A 23,697-nucleotide genomic window follows, 5' to 3' on the forward strand; every position below is an offset into this window, starting at 1 on the left:
ATGTCTGCCAGCTTTCAAATCCTAAGGATAGTCTTTGAAAAAAGTGCTATCTACTATGTTATTAATATGTACAACAACCTCTCACCTGCTGATTGTGTAATGACACTGACTGAAATTTCCCTATTTATTCATGACCAGCGGGCAAAGTATTCCCAGTTGCTATGTTATGTTGTGTGGGGGGGTGATTTCAATGTTCCCTTGTGCAATAAGTATAAGAAAGGTATATGCGGGCTTCAAGATGAATGCGATTCTCCCATGACGCATTTTACCCACACCAGTACTGGTAATATTCTGAATGAATGTCTTTTTTTGTTGGAACTCGAGTAAGCCAACGAAGTAGTGAATCCTCCCGTTGAGTTTAAGCCGACCTTTCAAGGCAGAGGCTGCTCCAGCACCATCGATTATATTTTGTGCTCACAAATTTTGAAAGGCCATCATTCTGAAGTCCTTCATAACAGGCACAGATATTTCCAGCGACCACTATCCGAATAGCACTAGCCTTATACTTAATTCTGCACCACATGCTCACAACAGGACTAGTTTGTTAAATCAGCAATCACTGCCCTAGATAAACAAAATGGCTTTACTGTAAAATGGTCTAAGATAAACCCCGTAGACGTTACCAGGAAGGTTATACAAAAAACTCTCCCTTTTATAAATATCTGTCTAGCGGAGACCTCGTCACCCCAGCTGATCCTTTCCAGCTTTTTGGAAATATTAAAAGCTATCCGGCATGAGTTAACCCGAACTCATAAATCTCGAGATAAGGATTCACTGGGGTGGTTCGACGCCCCCTGCCGGAAAGCACTTTCCGCGCTAAAAAGAGCATTGCGCAAACAAGTCAGAGATGTAGCAGAAATAGCCATGCTTAGAAAAAAGTATAAATTGGCTCAACAGAGCCGTAAACGGGAAATAAAGAAAAACCTATGGGCCCAATTACATGAGAGTACAAGGTGTAAAGACTGCTCGCTGTTTTGGCGGACAGTCAAGTCACCCTTCCTATTAGATCCCTCAGCCGTCCGTCACTTAGACGTGGCGGTGCCCGCTGAAAAATGGGTGGCTCATTACTCGCTAATATTTGGTGACTCCTCCGCTGAAGCCTTAAATGCACAGTCCTTAAACGCACAGTCCCACGAAGAAACCCTCACTTTGGATAATTCGTATCCACTCGACCTTTCCTTTGACCTTAAAGAGGTCATAGCTGCACTAACTTCTTCGAAGGCGGGTAAAGCGCCTGGCCCCGACAGAGTACCACTCGATATTTTTGTGAGTAACCTTGATCTCTGGTCCCCAATAGTCACACAGGTCATGTTTGCAGTCTCACAGGCTGGCCTAATAGAATCCTGGTCCTCGTCAGTACATATACCAATTTTTTAAAAGGGTGAACGAGATAACCCAGCCTGCTACAGGCCCATTTCCCTCTTGGACTCACTGGGGAAGGTTGCCGGGTGATTAATCCTGGAGCACCTCCAGTATTGGGCTTCGGAGAAGAACATCCTAACTGATCTCCAGTATGGATTCCAAGATGGCTTGGGCACTGTAGAACAAGCCCTGAACCTGACTCTCTTAATGGGCAAATACGCAGGGGCAAAAGGAGGCAATCTGTATTTAGTTTACGTCGACCTCAGTGCCGCATTTGATTGCGTGATTCACTCCAAACTGTGGGTAATCCTGAGGGATCTGGGGGTTGATCCCCCCCTCCTAAAATTCCTCCGAGAGCTTTATACCAACGCCAATGCGTGCGTGAGGTATGGTACAAATGGCGAACTATCTCAGTCATTTAGAGTTACAAAAGGTGTTAGACAGGGGTGCGTCCTTGCCCCGTTTTTATTTAATATCTACACCAACGGGCTGGAACAGGCGATGTTGGAAGGCAGCCAGGACCTTCCATGCATAAACACTCGGCCTATCCCAGCCCTATTATACGCCGATGACTCTGTCATCCTGGCGAGAACATTAAAACAACTCCAATTACAACTGGAAAAGTACTGCCAGTTTATGCTCTCCTTAGGATTAAAAGTCAACAAGAGCAAGACTTTCGTGATGCATATCGGCCCGAAAGTGAAGAAACCGAAACCTCTATTTGTAGAAAAGGTTAGACTGGACTATGCAAGGGAATATCCATACCTGGGTATTCTCATTGATGACCAAATAACCTGGAAACCCGCCATTGTGAGTAAAAAGTTGTTATTTCAGCGAACAACTGCGGCGCTGATTTCATTCTCTAGGAAACTGGGAAACCCGCTCCTGCCGAGTTGCTCAAAATCTATCACGCTAAATGCCAAAGCGTAGCAACTTATGGTGCGGGAGTTTGGGGCTACGCTCCTTCTGACGAGCTCCAAAAAATTCAAAATGGGTTTTTAAAATACATTCTTGCCCTTCCTCAAAGCGCCCCAATCTACGGTTGCCATATTGAGCTCGGCTTGGATTATAATCGGACACCATCAGATACCAGCCGATCCTCTTATGGCACCGTATTTGGACTAAAGAGAAATGCCACCTTACACGCTCTTTAATAACTGACTGCTTATCCTTGGCTCACTGGAAAAAGATTCCATGGTTATTGTATGTTTTCAACTTTCTGAAAGATCTAAATTGCCCACTATTTTTTACAGACCCCTCTTCACTTTGTGACATATCTAGGAAGGCCCTGAAGAATCTGTGTGTAAATCACCTCAGAGATCTACGTTTATGCACAGAAATAGGCAAATGTACAAATACTCATCTATTAATGATACAAATCTCACCCGGCATTCAGTTGTATTTGTCCTTCTTCCTGTCAAATCACGAAAAGTTTGTTTTAACTAGGTTTCGTTTTGACATCTTTTTCCGTCTTGTTTCCTTTCCTGGGGTTTCAAACTGGTCTCATGAATTGATTAGATGTCCCTGCGATGGAACTGCACATCAGTCTACCCTACATGTAACATTGTTTTGTAGCTACTATGAGACCCCACGCAAACGTTGGATTATTCCTCTCCTTCGTCAAATGGGCTTGAGAAGATGTAGGCCTGCGCTCCTGGCTTTACAGTTTTTAGAAACTCAATTTGTAGCTAAATGTATAGCTTGTTTTTTAAAAGCTTGCTTGAAAATCCGCCTACAACCACCTGAGTTATATCTTTAATTCTTATTCATTTGATATCAACTGTCTTTTCTTAAATTGAAACGCTTTTAACCTGTCTGTCAGAAATGTGTATGTGATAATCTCTTTTAGAAGTTTTGATGTAATTTTTTTTTTGCTATGCACTTTTTATGATTGTAAAAACTCAATCGAAATAAAGACTTTTGAATGAACATACAGTTTCTGTACTGTTGTACCGGCCCGGGCTTACTAGTAAAGATAGCAGTGAAAATTCTAAAACAGCTGTAGGGATTAATTGAATTATAAGCAGAGAGAAAACATAATAATAACAACAACACACAGTAGTAATGATTGAAGACAAAAATGAATCAAATTATTTAAAAGATGAAAGTTGATACTGTTACTGTATGTTATCCTGGTCAAAATGGGGAGTTGCATCTCGGCATTCCACTTGGTCCTCCCTTCCATGGACGCTCCGGCCATCAATCCTGGGTGACGCCACTGCTTACCTGGCAAATGTAGATTCATTGGCCAGGTAAGTGTGAGTTGTTTTTCCCAGTATAGCACAGGGTAAGGACCGGTCTGTAATTGTAGATGGAAAAACAAAAAAGATATTGAAAAATCAAGTAGAAAACAAAATGCATAAATTACGGTGGAGTGCAACAAGAACACTTTCAGAGTTGGCATGGATACATCATGTCTACTCTAGTCTATTTCCAGCATTAACCTCCAACAATAGGACAGACCAGGCCCACGGTCCCCGTGACCCATCCAACATTTAGCGTACATTTTTTGACGAAGGCAGACAAAGCACAGGTACAGCAACATAGCATTTTACAAATTAAGTGACTAAATCAATGCACCTCTGACAGTCATAACACCACACTCGACTCAACCACTACACAGACATGTAGGCCGGCCATGCGGAGGCAATCCATCCGCCATCGTACCTGAAAAGACCCCCGCCACATTAGGATGGCTGGGGGGTCAGCGGCAGACGGGAAGACCGCCCGCCGCTTTTTCGCCGCAGTCGCCTTCCGACTGTGGCAGAAAAGCTCTAATATGGTGGCGGTGTCTATCAGACACCGCCAACCATATTAGGATGTGCTTTGGGACATGCCTTTCCCATACGGTCCTTGCTTTGGGGGCCTGTTGCGGGCCCCCACGGTGAAGGGGGGGAGTGGGGGGTGCACATGGGGGGTACCTATGGTACCCCCCCGCATTTGCATGCACAATGCGGCAGGCACCGCACGGTGCCTGCCGCTTTGTGCATGCAAATGCAGAGCATGCATATTTAACTTTGCGGCGGGTGCTGCTTAAAGCAGCACCCGCCGGAATGTTAAATATACGGGATGGGACCGCCATGGTTGCGGTCACATCCTAATTCCACCGGAGGGACCGCCGCTGCCCCTGCGGATGGTCCCTCCACCTCGGGGGTGGCATCCTAATAGGCCTCTAAGTGTGCAGTATACAGTTGAGTCCCCTTTCCATATTCGAAATGCAATGGATCGGCCTGCAGTAGAAATACAAATTTGTTATTAAAAACAAGGGAAACAAACATTGCCTTGAGTCCTTTTAGTGTGTAGATTAGATAATAGTACACAAGGAATTAACTTCATGCACTAAAACAACAATAAAACAAAACACTCGGTCAGCGTCCAATGCATTGCTACATTTATTACCTGTTCCTTTTCATCTTCAGTTAATGGGCAGTCTCTCTCAGCTCGGAAAGGAAGATAGCTATAGTAGTCATCATCATGTTCCACTTCTTTTAGAGGGACTCAATGAGGCAAGATTTTCTTTTTTCTTCTATTATGCTACATCCAATCATCATCTGGCTTTAGGGCAATATATTTAGGGCAATTCAGGCGGATGGAGGAGCAGGATTCAGGGGAGTGGACTGAAATGCAGACAGCTGAAACTCATATATGGCAATAAAAGACTAGAAGACGGTGGTGATGGATTTGTTGTGATTCGGAATTTCCAACCAGAAAGACAGGCACACAAATAAAAGTAAATAAGGCAGGAAGACAGTAAGAAGTGGAAGACTAGTTGTCAGGGAAGTATAGCTTGTCCTCAAACTCTGAGGTTTCAACCAGAAGTAGGTAATCATCATCTAACACGCTACTTCCATCACCTGAGCCACTGTACTCATCTTCGTGCATTGATTTATGTATTGTGTAATTCGGTGGTATAAATTGCTGGTTCATTTTGATCATGGTTAACCTCTCCACATTTTTGGGTGAGAGACTGGTCCTTTTTCACTGTTACAATGGAACCAGCAGCACAGAAAACACATTCAGAAGAGACACTTACGACAGGGCAAGTCAGATCATTTATCGCCAGCCTGCTGGCCATTGGCCCCTTTTGCCATACCTATACTGCAATGAGTTTTGATCATTGAAGACCTCTGTTGACCTCTGTTGCATCATCCAGATAGGCCTGGAGCATTGCTCAATGTTCAGGGGTGCTACACTTTGTTCTGCCTCTTTTGTCTTTGCATCAGCACTGGACCTAGCAAGCCCTTGCTTTAAATACCAATCCAGTGCCTCTTTACTGGGGCTGATGATCCGGTTCTTGCTGTAATCGATAGTGTTGGTGACAGCTGTGAGCCAAACGCACTGCTTTCAGGCTCTGAAGTGGAACTTGATGCTTGATACCCTGCTGCAGTACTTGTTGTGGGTTTGAGTTGCAGGCCTTTAATTACCAGCCATTCATTTTCCAATTTACTGGCTGCCTCAGCTATCCAAGTTTTGTACCGGGCAACATCCACTTCTGGAAGAGGGAGTAATGTGTTACTGTTCAGGGCCGATTTGTACTGTGGATCCAGAATTGTGGCACAAATGTAATGTTCTTCTGACAAAATCTTAGTTTGCACCCTTTCATTTTCGGTTAAGCGACATGATAATCTCTCCACCAACCCATATGCTTCTTTTTTTTCCTCCACGCCTATGTACGCTTCAGATAGCCCCTTAAGCTGTTGCTCTAGCATGTGCAACAATGGGATAGCTTAGCTCATAGTACAGTCCTCCTTGCTGACTTCACGTGTGAAGACCTCGAAAGGAAGAAGCATCTCTGTCAGGCATTAAACTAGGCACCATTGGTCCATCTGAAGGGTCATGCCTTTCACAGTAGCATCTGCCCTTCGCATGACATATTCATTGATTGTCTGTACTGCTCAAACAGACGGTCAAGCATGTAATACGTTGATTCCAACATTTTGCCACCTCCTGGATGAGTGCTTTGGCTGGCATTCTATAGTCACGTTGAATGATCCTCAGCTGCTTCCGGGCTTTAAAAAAAATGGCTGAAATGAGTGCATATTCTGCGGCAGGTGGTCAGAAAGTTGCTGACTATGGGTTCTCTTTTCTGAATGTCTTGAACTATAATGTTATTGCAATCGCCAAACACGGGACCCCGAAATAGGTACCAACTTCCATGGCCTTAAGTACGTTACTGCCATTATCCGTGGCAACAAAACCAATGTTAAGCCCTCTTGGGCACAGCCATTCAAAGACCTTGCTGTTAAACTCTTCCAAAATGTTTACAGCAGTCTGAGATTTTTCCATGCCGAACATGGCTACAGTTGCATATTTCCGAGTAGCATTAAAAATCTCAGCTGTGTCAACAGCACCTACTTCAGATAGCTTTTCTCTAACCCCCACAAAAGAGACCCAGTGTGCAGCGATGCACATGTAATCAGTGGCTTGGCAACTGGTCCACATGTCTGTTGTCAGGTGGATATTGTGAATAGCACTCTAGTGCAAAGCTTGTCCAACCAATTCCAGCACATCGTGATGTAGTGCTAGAACAGAAACTCAAAATAGGACCGGCTAGGAACATTCCATTCAGAGAAGATAGCTGACACAAATTCAAGGAAACCCACCCCTTCCACAAATGAAAAAGGGAGAAGGTCCAGCACTAACATTTTAGCAAGCTTCGCATTGTACAACCGTGCCGTTATCGAGTTGTGTTGGTACTGCCCCTCTGACCTAAGCATGCTGTCAATGGTAGGCTGGAATATTTTCCTTGTGGTGCAGCTATCTTCTTGAACCCAGTTAGGCTCAACGACGATGCACTTTTTCTCATTGCAGTACTCAGTTGCCTTGGTGTCTCAGCCTGACAGAGTATGACTCTTCTTACTACGGTGCCACTGAGATGTTGTTGAGGATGTGGGCGGTACCACTACACTGCTGGGGTTAGGGCTAGAAATATCTCCCACTTGTTGACCTTTCACTGTGATCATATCATCCCCTACTTCTTCATCCACAACAACAGTAATGGGTTCAGTTTTACTTTTTTCTAAGTGAAGTAGGTGAGTCTTCCACTTGATACTGTGTTTTTTTTTTTAGATGACTTGTTTGGTCTCCGGTACCATAGTTGTACCAAACTTACCCCACCTAACAGCCTGCCGACAAATTGAGCATACAGCAATGTTCTCCTCTTTACTGCAAACAGAAAAGAAGTCCCAAACTGGGGAGGAGAACCTTTTGCTAAATCAATAGTAAACTTGTTGAAATTGACTATTAAGCACAGGCAGAATTTATAGCAATAGTGACTTGTATATCTGTAAAATAGATCAGTTTTATTTTTCTTTTAGACCCAACCGTATTTATTCATCAATTCATGACACATTGTTTGTCACTTTTCTTAACCTGTAAGCTTTTTACCTCGATTGTATTGGTTCATTCCGTGTTTACGCATTAGCAGCTTATACTCTTATGGTCGTAGCCTCCATACAAAGAGTAAAAAGTGTTTATTTATGGGATGAACGGAACCTTGGGAAACTGTCATACTGTTGATATAGTACCATTTTTTAATCCAACTGTTTTTTACTGTACTTTTTAGATGTAATATATATTGTGCTTTTATGGATGTTCTATGTACAACCGAATAAAGCTTAAATACATACACATACACTGGAGTCAAGCTATCCTGGCTGAAGACGGCTGATAGCCAGAAACCAGTCCTAGGATGCTTGAATCCGGCGCAGGAAAGAAATGGCTTGGCAGTTCGGGCTGGACTGTTCCCATGAGGCACAGGGTCAAGGCTAAATGCATATGGCCATGTCTGAACTGGGGTGGCTTGGTGAGCAAAATAACAATGGATTAAACCTAGATCTGTGACTGGGGTGAATGTTTTGCCATTGTGCAACATTCCATCCATCATCTTGTGCGTTTTGCAGTTCACCCTATGTGGGAAGAGTATGCCCAGACGTGGGTCCCGTGCTCACTAAGGCACAGGAGTCAAGCTCTCCTGGCTGAAGACGGCTGATAGCCAGAAACCGGTCCTAGGATGCTTGATTCCGGTCCAGAAAAGACATGGCTTGGCAGTTCGGGCTGGACTGTTCCCATGAGGCACAGGGTCAAGACTGATTTGCATATGGCCATGTCTGAACTGGGGTGGCTTGGTGAGCAAAATAACAATGGATTAAACCCAGTTCTGTGACTGGGGGCGAATGTTTTCCCATTGTGCAACATTCCGTCCATCATCTTGTGTGTTTTACTGCTCAAACAGTCAGGTCTTGAGGAGTCTCCTGAAGAGCAGCAGGTCCTGGGTCTGTCGTAGGTGGATGGGGAGGGTGTTCCAGGTTTTTGCGGCGAGGTGAGAGGATGATGTGCCACCGGCGGTCACTCAACGGATGCGGGGGATGGTGGCAAGGGCGAGGTCAGCGGAGTGAAGCTTGTGGTTCGGGGTGTATAAGGTGAGTCGTTTGTTGAGGTAGGCTGCTCCAGTGTGTGGAGAGCTTTGTGAGCGTGGGTGAGGAACTTGAAGGTGATCCTCTTGGTGACGGGGAGCCAGTGTAGGTCTTTCAGGTGGGCTGTGATGTGGTTGTGGCGGGGGATGTCGAGGATGAGGCATGCTGTTCTGTATGCTTTGTAGACATTTTCTGGAGTTTGGTTGTTGTTCATGCGTAGAGAGCATTGCCGTAGTTAAGTCTGCTGCTGACGAGGGCCTGGGTGACCGTCCTTCTGGTACAGGTGGAAATCTATCTGTGGATCTTGTGGAGCATGCGGAGGATGTTGAAGCAGGAGGAGGAGACGGCGTTCACTTGCTAGGTCATTGACAGTGCGGAGCCCAGGATGACTCTCAGTTTGCGTGCATGGTTAGTGGGTGTCGGTGCAGCTCCCAGTGCGGTCGGCCACCATGAGTCGTCCAAGGCAGAGGGGGTGGATCGATGATGAGGACCTCCATCTTTTTGGAGATCAGTTTCAGGCGGCTGAGCATCATCCATTCGGCGATGGCCTTCATTCCTTCGTGGAGGTTGAATTTGGCAGTGGTGGGGTCCTTGGTGAGAGAGAGGATCAGCTGGGTGTCTGCTCATGAGATGATGTTGATGTCGTGCGATCTGGCGATGTTAGCGAGCGGGGCCATGTAGATGTTGAAGAGTGTCGGGCTGAAGGACGATCCTTGGGGTACACCGCAGATGATATTGTTGTCTTTAGAGCGGAACGGGGGAGGTGGACACTCTGGGTTCTGCCGGTGAGGAAGGAGGTGGTCCCGTCCAGTGCTCCTTCGCGGATCCCTGCATTGTGGAGGCGTGTGCGGAGGGTGTGGTGGCAGACAATGTTGAAGGCGGCTGAGAGATTCAGGAGGATGAGGGCTGCAGTTTCTCCGTTGTCCATCATGGCCCTGATGTCATCAGTTGGGCTGTTTCGGTACTGTGGTTGCTGCGGAATCCGTATTGAGACAGGTCCAGGCTGTTGATTTTTTCAAGGAAGGAGGTCAGTTGCTTGTTGACGATCTTCTGGATGACTTTCGCCGAGAACGGGAGGAGGGAGATGGGCTGGATGTTCTTGAGGTCCTTGGGGTCAGCTTTGGGTTTCTTCAGTGGGGCGTTGATCTCAGCATGTTTCCAGTTCTAGGGGAAGGTGGTGGTCTCGAAGGAACTGTTAATGATTTTGGGGCGATGGGGTGCCATGGTGGAGCTTGCTTTGTTGAAGATGTGGTGCGGGCAGGGGTCGGATGATGAACCGGAGTGGATGATGTTCATGGTTCTGATGGTGTCTTCGTCATTGACGTGGATCCAGGATAGCAGGTGTCTGTGTCTGTCGGGGGGCCTGGTTGCTGAAGCTGTCTTGGATACCTGTGATCTTGCTGTGGAAGAAGGTGGCTAGGGAGTCGCAGAGGTCTTGTGATGGCGGGATGTCATTGGAGTTGGAGCTGGGTTTGGAGAGTTCCTTCATGATGTTGAATAGCTCTTTGCTGTTGTGTTCGTTGTTGTCAATGCGTTCTTTGAAGGAGGTCCTTTTGGCGGTTTGAATGAGTTGGTGGTGTCTGTGGATGGCGCTCTTGTAGGCTGTGTTGTTGTCTGGTGTTTGTTCATGGTGCCACTTCTTCTCGAGTCTGTGGCAGGTCTACTTGGATTCCTGGAGGTCAGCGATGAACTAAATGGCTTTTCTGTCGGTGCGTCTGTGCGGGCTTTTTTTGATCGGGTGAGAGTGTTCGGGCAGTCGTCTAACCATTGCTTGAGGTTGAGGGCGGCGGAGTCAGTGTTGGTGGTGTCTGTTGGTGGGTTTTGGGCAAGGGTGGTGTCTAGCTGGTCTTCGGCGACTTTGCTCCAGCTGCAGTGGGTGCCCGTTGTGTGCGGTGATGCATTGTGGGTTTCTCGAAGGTGAAGTGGATGCAGCGGTGGGCGGTCCAGTGGAGCTCGGTGGTGTGGCTGAATGTGACGTGGTTGCTGGCTGAGAAGATGAGGTCAAGCGTGTGTCCGGTGGAGTGGGTGGGAGTCGTGACAAGCTGTTTGAGTCCAGGTTGGCAAGATTGTCGAGCAGGGTGGTGTAGTTGCTGTTGTTCTCGAGGTGGAAGTTCAGGTCTCGAGGAGGATGTAGTCCATGGTCACAAGGGTGTGTCTGCTGATGAGGTCAGCGATAGAGTCGCCGAACTGCGGCCGGGGGCCTGGTGGTCTGTAGATGAGGGTTTCTCTGAGGGTGGTGTAGGGGTCGGTGTGGATCTGGAAGTGCAGGTGTTCTGCGGTGATGAGCGTGTCATCGGTGTTGGTCAAAGATCTGAGGGTGTTTCTGTGGATGATGGCGATTCCTCCTCCTGTGCCGTTGGTGCAGTCCCTGCGGGTGATCTTGTAGCCGTCGGGGATTGCTATGGTGATGTCCTGTGCTGAGGAGGGGTTCACTCTGGTCTCCGTCAGGAAGGCGACGTCTGAGGAGGTGGAGTCAAGTAGGTCCCAGAATTCGATGGCGTGTTTGCGGGCAGAGCGGGTGTTGAGAAAAACCCACAAATCCTTTCTCGGCTGCCTTCATATGTGCCAACATCAGTTTATCCTTCAACTTCTTATGTTGCATCTCAATAACATCTCCACATTTGGTGCACCTGTCTTTGGATCCATAGCATATCCCGTCTATAGCCAATCCACAGCAATCTTACATTCCACCCATAAAAATCTGTAGGGGCCAAAATATCAAACAAAGCATCTAAAATTTTCAGCAAAACTTTTGAAACCTTCACAAATCTTTCCTCTTGCTTATACCACTCAACTGGTTTCTCCCTCATTCTCGGGAAAACATTTGTAAAGGACAATATGTCTTCTCTACTCCAGGGAACATGTACATACCCTCCTCCTGGTACTTCTCTCATAGAATGGGCCATTACATCTGCTTCACTCTTTTCCTTTTCTATCATTGGGGTTAGAGGAAGAACCTTCGTGGTATCTGCTTTCTTTTTATCCCATCTGCCTTCCCATCTTTCTATTTAGCCCCATCACTTCAGATTCAATATTAACTCTTTAATTTGTAGTCTTTTTCTAGAGGGATTCAAACTCTCCAAATCTGTGTCACTAAAATCCAATCAATATGTTTTCTGTAGGGCTTTTTTTTAACATCCACTCCATATTTCTATGCTACCTCAGCAAATTTCTCATGGGTATTTTTTTTTTTTTTTTGGTGTAAGACGCTTATTAAGTACTGTCAAGTGTACACAGCGTCACGCCTACAACCCTGAGGCCGGCCGCTATCCGTACATATCATCAGGTATTTACGATGCATCAAAAGTAACTTTACACATGTAATCTCACAGTTGGTAATGAAACATCATGACAGTACGCTTATGCAATACGAACAAATCCATGCGTCTCACTTTTTATAGGTTTTTTTTGTTAAACTTCAACACGTGCGGTATCTGATCTGTATGTGGGATATTTTTCCGTCCATCAGTGGTGAGCCCATATCAGAGCATGGTACACGACACATAATACATTGCAGAAGTGCTTAGCTGAGCTGGAATAAGCCATAGTCTCCTGTATAGGTAACAACCTGGTATAACACACACACAGCTCACTATAGTCAGCCATTTAGCGCCATTCAAAGAGTAACGTCTTACATGGTTGGCATGGGCGGTCCACAGTAGGATGGAAGGGGAACATCAATACCAGTAACTGAGAGCACATCTGTCCACGTCCCTCCCTTGTCCTGTGATCACAAGAACTTTCAATAGTACAACATCAATGCAAATTGCACACAGTTAATCGCAGGCCTCTTCTGCAGATACCTCCAGCTAATAACATTGTAGTGGAGCCCAGATATCAGTAGGTCTGGAGGTGACAGGTAGCAGCTCAGAGTAGATTTGTACGAAAAAGCAGCAGCGGACCTTAAAGTGCCGCACCTAATGCTCCAGTTCCAAAGTCAGTCAATGTTTAAGTATCTTTTTCTGTGCTGCCAACCCCGACACCAGCTGCTGTTTGGCATCGCTGTGCTCTCCAGATCAGTTCAACAATTTTTTAATGTTCATGGGGGCGCACCAAAATAGTAGTCTAAAGAAGTAAGTAGAAAAATGTTCTTTATTTATCTTTGTCCATTAAAAACACAAATCATCGTTCGGTTTCAGCGTCTCGGCATGGCTGGTTCCAGCCTGGAACCAGCCATGCCGAGACGCTGAAACCGAACGTCTGTTACTACAGTATTGCAACAACTTTGCACTAATACGGCCAGGGATGGACATACAGTGGACCACCTGAATTGATTTATGGGCAAGAAACACCAAGCCTTTTGAAAACGTGATAACCATAAGGGAAGACATAAACTGCATGAATTAAAGAATTATACAGGAGTGAACAAACGACTGAAAAAACAATAAAGAAAACTAGCGTGAAAATAGGGGAAGTACCCGAACACAGTACACCTGAAAGATTTGCAGTGCCCTGAAGAAACTCCTGGGTAGGTAGTGAAACGTGTTGGCTGAACTTGTTGCATACTCTATTGATGATTTGTGTTTTTAATGGACAAAGATAAATAAAGAACATTTTTCTACTTACTTCTTTTGGACTACTATTTTGGTGCGCCCCCACGAACATTAAAAAATAGCAGCTCAGAGTAGATATGCAATTGTTCTTGGCAGTATGTTATGTTATGTTAGTGCTATTTGTATTGCGCACGGTTGCTCCAGCGAAGGAGCGTCCCGGCGCACCGACAAGGTGGCGAACACAACACAACTGGGGAACAGAAATAATTATTAAGAAAATGGGGAGTGAAGGATTTAACAAAGCTCGGAAAATAAATGAGTTTTAGCGGCCTTGCGGAAGGAGAGCAGGTCACCAAAGGTCTGGAGTTTCAAAGGGAGAGCGTTCCAGAGTGCGGCTGCCCGCACCTTAAAAGAGCGACCCCCCACCCGACTGAGTTTGAACCGAGGGGCTACCGCTAATTCTTGGTCTAGCGAGCGCAGAGTGCGGCCCGGGATGTAAGGGCGCAAGAGTTGGTGCAGTAAGGGAGGTGATAGGCCTTTCAGAATTTTGAAGGAAAGGCACAAAACTTTAAAGTGGATCCGCTGCCTAACGGGTAACCAATGCAAGGCTCGCAAAGATGGACCGGCCGAGCAAAACCTAGGAAGACCTACGATCGCTCTGGCCGCAGCGTTCTGCACTCTTTGAAGTCGGGTTAACTCAGCCTGGTTTAATCCTATAAAAAGGGAGCTGGCATAGTCCAACCGCGCCAAACCGTTGCTTGCACCACCAATTGACGAGTTGCGGCATCGAAGTATTTAAGGGCAGGGCGCAGATTGCGCAGGATGCCGAAGCAGCAAGCCGCCGTCCTTTTGGTGTGGCCAACGAAGTTGAGGGAAGGGTCCAGCCAAACACCAAGGTTTTTGATCTCCGCAACCGGAGTGGGGGTCGGCCCCAGCTCAGAGGGCCACCAAGTATCTCCCCATAGGTCCGTCCGCTTCCCGAAGATCATCACCTCCGTTTTTTTGGCGTTTAGTTGGAGACAGTTGGACGTCATCCAACCAGCCACCCCCTGAGTCCTTCTCTGAATCTTGGGGCATCCACCCCAGAGTCCCCGCTGATCGTGACCGCTAGCTGGGTGTCATCTGCGTACGACACCATGGTCATACCACAGAGCTTCACAACCTCAGCCAGCGGCCTCACGTAGATGTTAAACAACGTGGGGCTCAGTGAGGAACCCTGTGGGACCCCAAGAGACAGAGGATGACATTTGGACTGGTAGGGTGGGGACGCCACACAGAAGGAACGATCCCTGAGAAACGAACGGAACCACTGGTGTGCAGTGCCGATCACCCCTATCTCCTCAAGACGTTGCAGGAGAATGTCATGGGAGACCGTGTCAAAGGCGGCGCTTAGGTCTAACAAAACAAGCGCCGCCGTTTGACCTGCATCCAGAACTACCCGAAGGTGCTCGACCATAGATAACAGTGCTGTCTCCGTACTGTGGCCAGCCCGAAAACCATTCTGGGTGTCGTCCAGAATGTTGGCACGCGACAGATGACCAGTGAGGGCGGTGTTGACATGCGCCTCCGCGAGTTTGGCTGGCCACGGGAGAAGCGAAATCGGGCGGTAGTTCTCCGATTTTGTAGGGTCGAGAGATGGTTTTTTCAAAATGGGCATTACTACCGCATGCTTCCATTTCAAAGGCACCTGGCCTGATGATAGCGACGTGTTGATTAAGTCGCAAATCGGGCGAGCAAAAACCTGGTCTCTGAACATAGGGGGCTTGAGCGGGTCGTCCGGCGACCCCGACTTAACTCGGAGAGCCAAGGCCGTGTAAGACTCCAAAGAGAGAGAGGGGAGAGAGTCTAGCACCACCTGATCCAACCGGATGGGAGGCCCCATACTGGTTTGTGCAGTGGAGGAGGGGAAGGCCCTATATATGGTCTGGACCTTCTCCAGGAAGAAAGCCGCCAGCGCTTCACAATGAGTATTGGAGCTGATGGAGTTACTGGCCGGCTTCCTTGCCACAAGGTCTTTAAGGGCCTTAAAGATGGTTTTAACAGGATTCCCACTATTGCGAAACTCCAGAGCGTAGTATTCAGCCCGGGTTCTACAAACCGCGCGGTGATAAGACTTGACCGCATCCATATACAAGGTTTTTTTGCTGCTGTCATACCTCTTCCTCCAGTCTCTCTCTGCACGTCTGCAGACACTTTTCAGAGCCCTCAGATTGCCATCATACCAGGGACTGGGGGCGCGGGAGCCACACTTACTGGAAACCATCGGGATAAGGGAGTCGAGGGCCCTGGTTACCCATCCGCAGAAATGGTCATAACCAGACTCCACGTTCTCCACTGCACCCAGTGGGTCGTCAGTGAGAAGGCGGTGGAGATCTTCCGCCTTTAATTTGCTCCAGCGCCGTCTGGGCATGGCTCGCAGTGGCACCTTAAGTGGGGCTTCGTCAAGAGGACAGTGAATGGTCACGAGTGAGTGGTCTGACCAGGTCAGGGGGAGGGGGGGCCACTATAACCCCTTCTAAGTTAGAAAAAAGGGGTCCAGAGTGTGGCCACCACTATGAGTGGGGTCCGAGACCAGCTGGAACAATTGAAGGGCCTCAAGGTCCGCCACCATCCCTCCCACAGAAGAAAGACACAAAGTGTCAAAATGGAGATTCAAGTCACCAATGATAGAAAAATTGGCAGACCCTACTGCTAGTGAACTAACCGCCTCAGGGAGAGCCTCTCGAAATGCCACTGAGCTACCAGGTGGATGGTAAATCAGCAATCCTGACAAGGTAAAATGCGGAGTAACCGCAACCTTGAACAGGGCGCTTTCGCAGCCTGTGATGTTCTGCACACTCCAGGCGCAAGAATAGCACGATTTAACAGCAAGAGCGACGCCACCCCCTCTCGAAGAGCGGTTGAGCGTGTAGATGGAATACTCAACGGGGAACGCCAGATTCAATACCGTAGAATCGGTGTCTTGCAGCCATGTCTCTGTCAGACAAAAGATATCAGGGGGGTCATTGTCCACAAGATCAGCAATATCCTGATAATGCTTGACCGCCGATCTGACGTTTAAATTCCAGATGGTGAGATGTCGCGAAGAGACCTTACTGCTTATGGCAGGCTGCACTATACAAGACCCCAAACAGGGAGGGGCTTCGAGCAGCCAGCCGCCACAAGCACAGCGATGGGGGCCACACAAAGGGTCAACGCAGACTTCGGCGCAGGGAGGCAGACAGGTGTTAAATGCCAGGAGACTATCCCTGGTATACATAAGCATGGTTAGAGATGCACCTGATGTAAATATCGCCGCGAAGCCAGCGCAACCGAGCGCGGACGGGCGCAGACGGGCAGGACTCTGGCACAACTCCGGCCACGCGAGGACACGCCCGCTGCGCGATCCCGCTGCGCTAGGGGAGGAGCCTTAAATAGGTGTTCCCAGGCGTCACATGTGCATTCAAGCGCTGTCAGCTGGAAAAGCCTCACTCCACTCACCCCACTCCAAGATGTCCGCCAAAAATGAACCAGGCACCCACCCCAGGACCAGACCCTCCAAAACGGCGGTGAAGGGGCACAATTTATGGTGCAGGTAAGGGGCAATTTAAAAAAGGGTCAAAATGACCAAAACAAACAAAAAGAATATATAACGTTTTTAAAACAGCAGTTTTACTGCAAAAACGCGCAAGCGCTCTCGCAGCAGCAGCTACCTTGTCAGGGGCTGAAAGCAGGAGGGACTCGCCCTAAATAGGTGTTCCCAGGCGTCACATGTGCATTCAAGCGCTGTCAGCTGGAAAAACCTCACTCCACTCACCCCACTCCAAGATGTCCGCCAAAAACGAACCAGGCACCCACCCCAGGACCAGACCCGCCAAAACGGCGGTGATGGGGCACCATATCTTTCACCCAATCCTTGAATTTGGGGGCTCTACCCCTCCCCCATCTGCATGCTACTCTTCGCTTAGCCAATAACATAGCCAGTGCTACATATCTGCGATGGGCTGCCTGAAGCGGTTCCACTTAACCCAGTAGTGCTAATATCGGGGACGGTTCCACCAATGTATGTATCATTTTGGAAATGGCCGTAAAAACCTGATCCCAATAGCGGTGAACTTGATCACACCCCCATGCAAGGTGTAAGAAATACGCCCCCGGAGCCCGACATCTGTCACAATTGTCAGTGGCTCTCAAGTGGAATCTGTGCAGACATGCAGGTGTGTGATAAAGTCTGTGTATAGATTTGTAGTGAATGATCCTATATCTACTACTAGATGATATGCGTTCCGTCTGCTGCAAACAGAAATTCCATTGCCTATCTGTGAGGGTCGTGACCAACTCCTGATCCCACTTCTCCCTGGCAGGTAAGTCTGTATATTCTATATTGGCACGGATCGATTTGTATAGCGTGGACACTAGTCTGCTGGGATTGTCATTCAAAAGAATGTTATGTAACAGGGCAAGTACAGGAGATTCGTGTGGAAAGTCAGGTGTAACCGCCTGCAGTCCGTGCCGGAGCCTGATATAGTAAAAGACATCTAGTGGCGTCGGCTGAATCCCTTCGTAGAGCTGTTCCCTAGAGCGGAATGTGCCATTATGGTACAGGTCCCCCCATGTTGCAACATGTATCCTCTTCAGTAGTTTCTGAAAACCTGACTCTTGCAAAAGCGGCAGCTGTGGGTGATAAACCAACGGCAATAGTGGGGCGTATAGTAGCTTCAGGTCAAGTTTCGAGTTTATATGCTGCCATGCAGTTACAGTGCTGTATACTGTGTTGGGGGTTTTATCTCTACCCTCTACAGTGGAGTAAAGTGCGCCCTCAATCGGTGTTGGGTGTGCCAGCCAGTGTTCAGCTGCCAATTGGGGCATATATCTAGGTTGCCGCATCCAAAAATAATTCAGAAAAGGGGGTGGTGATGAACAGAGTGTCTGAATTAAGCAGACCACTCTTACCCAGTCCAAAGATCAGGGCTTGATCCATCACCGTTATTTATCTCACTGCACCATCCCAGCTCAGAACCTGGCTATATGCAAATCAGTCTGTCCCTGGCCCAGTGCATCATGGGAACAGGGCAGACTAAACTACCAAGCCAATTCTTCACCAGAAAGGAGACAAGCTACCGGGGACCGGTTTCTGGCATTTCAGCCGTCTTCGGCCCGGCTTGCTTGAATCCTGATGGTGCAGTGAGAAAGGGACTCATGTCTGAGTATACCCTGCCACACCTATAGTGGCCAAAAACGATTCAGAAAAGGGGGTGGTGATGAACAAAGTGTCTGAATTAGGTAGACCACTCTTACCCACTCCAAAGATGAGGGCTTGATCCATCACCGTTATTTAACTCACTGCACCATCTCAGCTCAGAACCTGGCTATATGCAAATCAGTCTGTCCCTGGCCCAGTGCATCATGGGAACAGGGCAGACTAAACTACCAAGCCAATTCTTCACCAGAAAGGAGACAAGCTACTGGGGACCGGTTTCTGGCATTTCAGCCGTCTTCGGCCCAGCTTGCTTGAATCCTGATGGTGCAGTGAGAAAGGGACTCATGTCTGAGTATACCCTGCCACACCTATAGTGGCCAAAAACGATTCAGAAAAGGGGGTGGTGATGAACAGAGTGTCTGAATTAAGCAGACCACTCTTACCCAGTCCAAAGATCAGGGCTTGATCCATCACCGTTATTTATCTCACTGCACCATCCCAGCTCAGAACCTGGCTATATGCAAATCAGTCTGTCCCTGGCCCAGTGCATCATGGGAACAGGGCAGACTAAACTACCAAGCCAATTCTTCACCAGAAAGGAGACAAGCTACCGGGGACCGGTTTCTGGCATTTCAGCCGTCTTCGGCCCGGCTTGCTTGAATCCTGATGGTGCAGTGAGAAAGGGACTCATGTCTGAGTATACCCTGCCACACCTATAGTGGCCAAAAACGATTCAGAAAAGGGGGTGGTGATGAACAGAGTGTCTAAATTAAGCAGACCACTCTTACCCAGTCCAAAAATCAGGGCTTGATCCATCACCGTTATTTATCTCACTGCACCATCCCAGCTCAGAACCTGGCTATATGCAAATCAGTCTGTCCCTGGCGCAGTGCATCATGGGAACAGGGCAGACTAAACTACCAGGCCAATTCTTCACCAGAAAGGAGACAAGCTACCGGGGACCGGTTTCTGGCATTTCAGCCGTCTTCGGCCCGGCTTGCTTGAATCCTGATGGTGCAGTGAGAAAGGGACTCATGTCTGAGTATACCCTGCCACAACCTATAGTGGCCAAAAACGATTCAGAAAAGGGGGTGGTGATGAACAGAGTGTCTGAATTAAGCAGACCACTCTTACCCAGTCCAAAGATCAGGGCTTGATCCATCACCGTTATTTATCTCACTGCACCATCCCAGCTCAGAACCTGCCTATATGCAAATCAGTCTGTCCCTGGCCCAGTGCATCATGGGAACAGGGCAGACTAAACTACCAAGCCAATTCTTCACCAGAAAGGAGACAAGCTACCGGGGACCGGTTTCTGGCATTTCAGCTGTCTTCAGCCCGGCTTGCTTGAATCCTGATGGTGCAGTGAGAAAGCTACTCATGTCTGAGTATACCCTGCCACACCTATAGTGGCCAAAAACGATTCAGAAAAGGGGGTGGTGATGAACAGAGTGTCTGAATTAAGCAGACCACTCTTACCTAGTCCAAAGATCAGGGCTTGATCCATCACCGTTATTTATCTCACTGCACCATCCGAGCTCACAACCTGGCTATATGCAAATCAGTCTGTCCCTGGCCCAGTGCATCATGGGAACAGGGCAGACTAAACTACCAAGCCAATTCTTCAGCAGAAAGGAGACAAGCTACCGGGGACCGGTTTCTGGCATTTCAGCCGTCTTCGGCCCGGCTTGCTTGAATCCTAAGCGTGGAAGGGTATACTCAGATGTGAGTCCCTTGCTCATTGCACCATCAGGATTCAAGCAAGCCGGGCCGACGACTGCTGAAATGCCAGAAACCGGTCCCCGGAAGCTTGTTTCCTTCCCAGTGTAAGAATTGGCTTGGTAGTTTGGTTTGCCCTGTTCCCATCATGCACTGGGACAGGAACAGACTAATTTGCATATAGCCAGGTTCTAAACTGGGATGGTGCAGTGAGCTAAAACACGGTGTTGGATCTAGCCCTGATCTCTTGACTGGGTAAGAGTATTCTGCTTAATTCAGAAACTCTGTCCATCACCACCCCTTGTTGTTAAATATTTTGTCCACCCTAAGCGTGGAAGGGTATACTCAGATGTGAGTCCCTTGCTCATTGCACCATCAGGATTCAAGCAAGCCGGGCCGACGACGGCTGAAATGCCAGAAACCGGTCCCCGGAAGCTTGTTTCCTTCCCAGTGTAAGAATTGGCTTGGTAGAGCGGAATGTGCCATTATGGTACAGGTCCCCCCATGTTGCAACATGTATCCTCTTCAGTAGTTTCTGAAAACCTGACTCTTGCAAAAGCGGCAGCTGTGGGTGATAAACCAACGGCAATAGTGGGGCGTATAGTAGCTTCAGGTCAAGTTTCGAGTTTATATGCTGCCATGCAGTTACAGTGCTGAATACTGTGTTGGGGGTTTTGTCTCTACCCTCTACAGTGGAGTAAAGTGCGCCCTCAATCGGTGTTGGGTGTGCCAGCCAGTGTTCAGGTGCCAATTGGGGCATATATCTAGGTTGCTGCATCCAAAAATAATTCAGAAAAGGGGGTGGTGATGAACAGAGTGTCTGAATTAAGCAGACCACTCTTACCCAGTCCAAAGATCAGGGCTTGATCCATCACCGTTATTTATCTCACTGCACCATCCCAGCTCAGAACCTGGCTATATGCAAATCAGTCTGTCCCTGGCCCAGTGCATCATGGGAACAGGGCAGACTAAACTACCAAGCCAATTCTTCACAAGAAAGGAGACAAGCTACTGGGGACCGGTTTCTGGCATTTCAGCCGTCTTCGGCCCAGCTTGCTTGAATCCTGATGGTGCAGTGAGAAAGGGACTCATGTCTGAGTATACCCTGCCACACCTATAGTGGCCAAAAACGATTCAGAAAAGGGGGTGGTGATGAACAGAGTGTCTGAATTAAGCAGACCACTCTTACCCAGTCCAAAGATCAGGGCTTGATCCATCACCGTTATTTATCTCACTGCACCATCCCAGCTCAGAACCTGGCTATATGCAAATCAGTCTGTCCCTGGCCCAGTGCATCATGGGAACAGGGCAGAATAAACTACCAAGCCAATTCTTCACCAGAAAGGAGACAAGCTACCGGGGACCGGTTTCTGGCATTTCAGCCGTCTTCGGCCCGGCTTGCTTGAATCCTGATGGTGCAGTGAGAAAGGGACTCATGTCTGAGTATACCCTGCCACACCTATAGTGGCCAAAAACGATTCAGAAAAGGGGGTGGTGATGAACAGAGTGTCTAAATTAAGCAGACCACTCTTACCCAGTCCAAAAATCAGGGCTTGATCCATCACCGTTATTTATCTCACTGCACCATCCCAGCTCAGAACCTGGCTATATGCAAATCAGTCTGTCCCTGGCGCAGTGCATCATGGGAACAGGGCAGACTAAACTACCAGGCCAATTCTTCACCAGAAAGGAGACAAGCTACCGGGGACCGGTTTCTGGCATTTCAGCCGTCTTCGGCCCGGCTTGCTTGAATCCTGATGGTGCAGTGAGAAAGGGACTCATGTCTGAGTATACCCTGCCACAACCTATAGTGGCCAAAAACGATTCAGAAAAGGGGGTGGTGATGAACAGAGTGTCTGAATTAAGCAGACCACTCTTACCCAGTCCAAAGATCAGGGCTTGATCCATCACCGTTATTTATCTCACTGCACCATCCCAGCTCAGAACCTGGCTATATGCAAATCAGTCTGTCCCTGGCCCAGTGCATCATGGGAACAGGGCAGACTAAACTACCAAGCCAATTCTTCACCAGAAAGGAGACAAGCTACCGGGGACCGGTTTCTGGCATTTCAGCTGTCTTCAGCCCGGCTTGCTTGAATCCTGATGGTGCAGTGAGAAAGCTACTCATGTCTGAGTATACCCTGCCACACCTATAGTGGCCAAAAACGATTCAGAAAAGGGGGTGGTGATGAACAGAGTGTCTGAATTAAGCAGACCACTCTTACCTAGTCCAAAGATCAGGGCTAGATCCAACACCGTTATTTATCTCACTGCACCATCCGAGCTCACAACCTGGCTATATGCAAATCAGTCTGTTCCTGTCCCAGTGCATGATGGGAACAGGGCAAACCAAACTACCAAGCCAATTCTTACACTGGGAAGGAAAAAAGCTTCCGGGGACCGGTTTTTGGCATTTCAGCCGTCGTCGGCCCGGCTTGCTTGAATCCTGATGGTGCAATGAGCAAGGGACTCACATCTGAGTATACCCTTCCACGCTTAGGGTGGACAAAATATTTAACAACAAGGGGTGGTGATGGACAGAGTTTCTGAATTAAGCAGAATACTCTTACCCAGTCAAGAGATCAGGGCTAGATCCAACACCGTGTTTTAGCTCACTGCACCATCCCAGTTTAGAACCTGGCTATATGCAAATTAGTCTGTTCCTGTCCCAGTGCATGATGGGAACAGGGCAAACCAAACTACCAAGCCAATTCTTACACTGGGAAGGAAACAAGCTTCCGGGGACCGGTTTCTGGCATTTCAGCAGTCGTCGGCCCGGCTTGCTTGAATCCTGATGGTGCAAAGGGGGCAGCCTAGTCCCTCTAGAAATTGGAAATTCCGAGGACAATTTGCCGTTAATGAGGACCTTGGCCACCGGGTCCGTATACAATAATCTAATCCAGGATATGAAGATTAGTGGAAAGCCCATACGCCCGAGCACCCGGAAGACATAATCCCACTCTAATGAATCAAACGCCTTTGTGGCATCCAAAAAAATGGCTGCCATTGGCAAATCCTCATGAACTGAATCATAGACTGAAAAAAAGGTGCGGAGGTTATGCGACGTTGTCCTACCCGGGACAAATCCAGCCTGATCTGAGAGTATCAAGTCAGGCAAGAGAAGACTAATGCGCGTAGCTATTAACTTGGCGAGAATTTTCACGTCACAATTCAATAGTGACAGGGGTCTTTACGAATCGCATCGGTTAGCAGGTTTCCCGGGCTTGAGAAGGGACGTGATGAGGGCGATTCTCATGGAGGCAGGCAGGTGGCCAACCTCCAGAGCATCTTCATACACTTCGCGCAGAACCGGTGCCATGAAGTCTATATATGTCTTGTAAAATTCAATAGGAATGCCGTCCAAGCCAGTGGCCTTACCAGAACTCATGTGCATGATAGCCTCCCTCACTTCATCGAGTTCAAATGGGGCACTGAGAAAGGCTCGCTGTGAATCACTCAGCCATCCCAATGACACGTCTGCCAGGTAGTCATCTAGCGTTAGTTCTCCCGTTCGGGTTGAGGAATACAA

The sequence above is a fragment of the Lissotriton vulgaris genome, chromosome 4_1, assembly GCF_964263255.1.
Source record: "Lissotriton vulgaris chromosome 4_1, aLisVul1.2, whole genome shotgun sequence".
In the NCBI taxonomy this organism is placed as follows: domain Eukaryota; kingdom Metazoa; phylum Chordata; class Amphibia; order Caudata; family Salamandridae; genus Lissotriton; species Lissotriton vulgaris.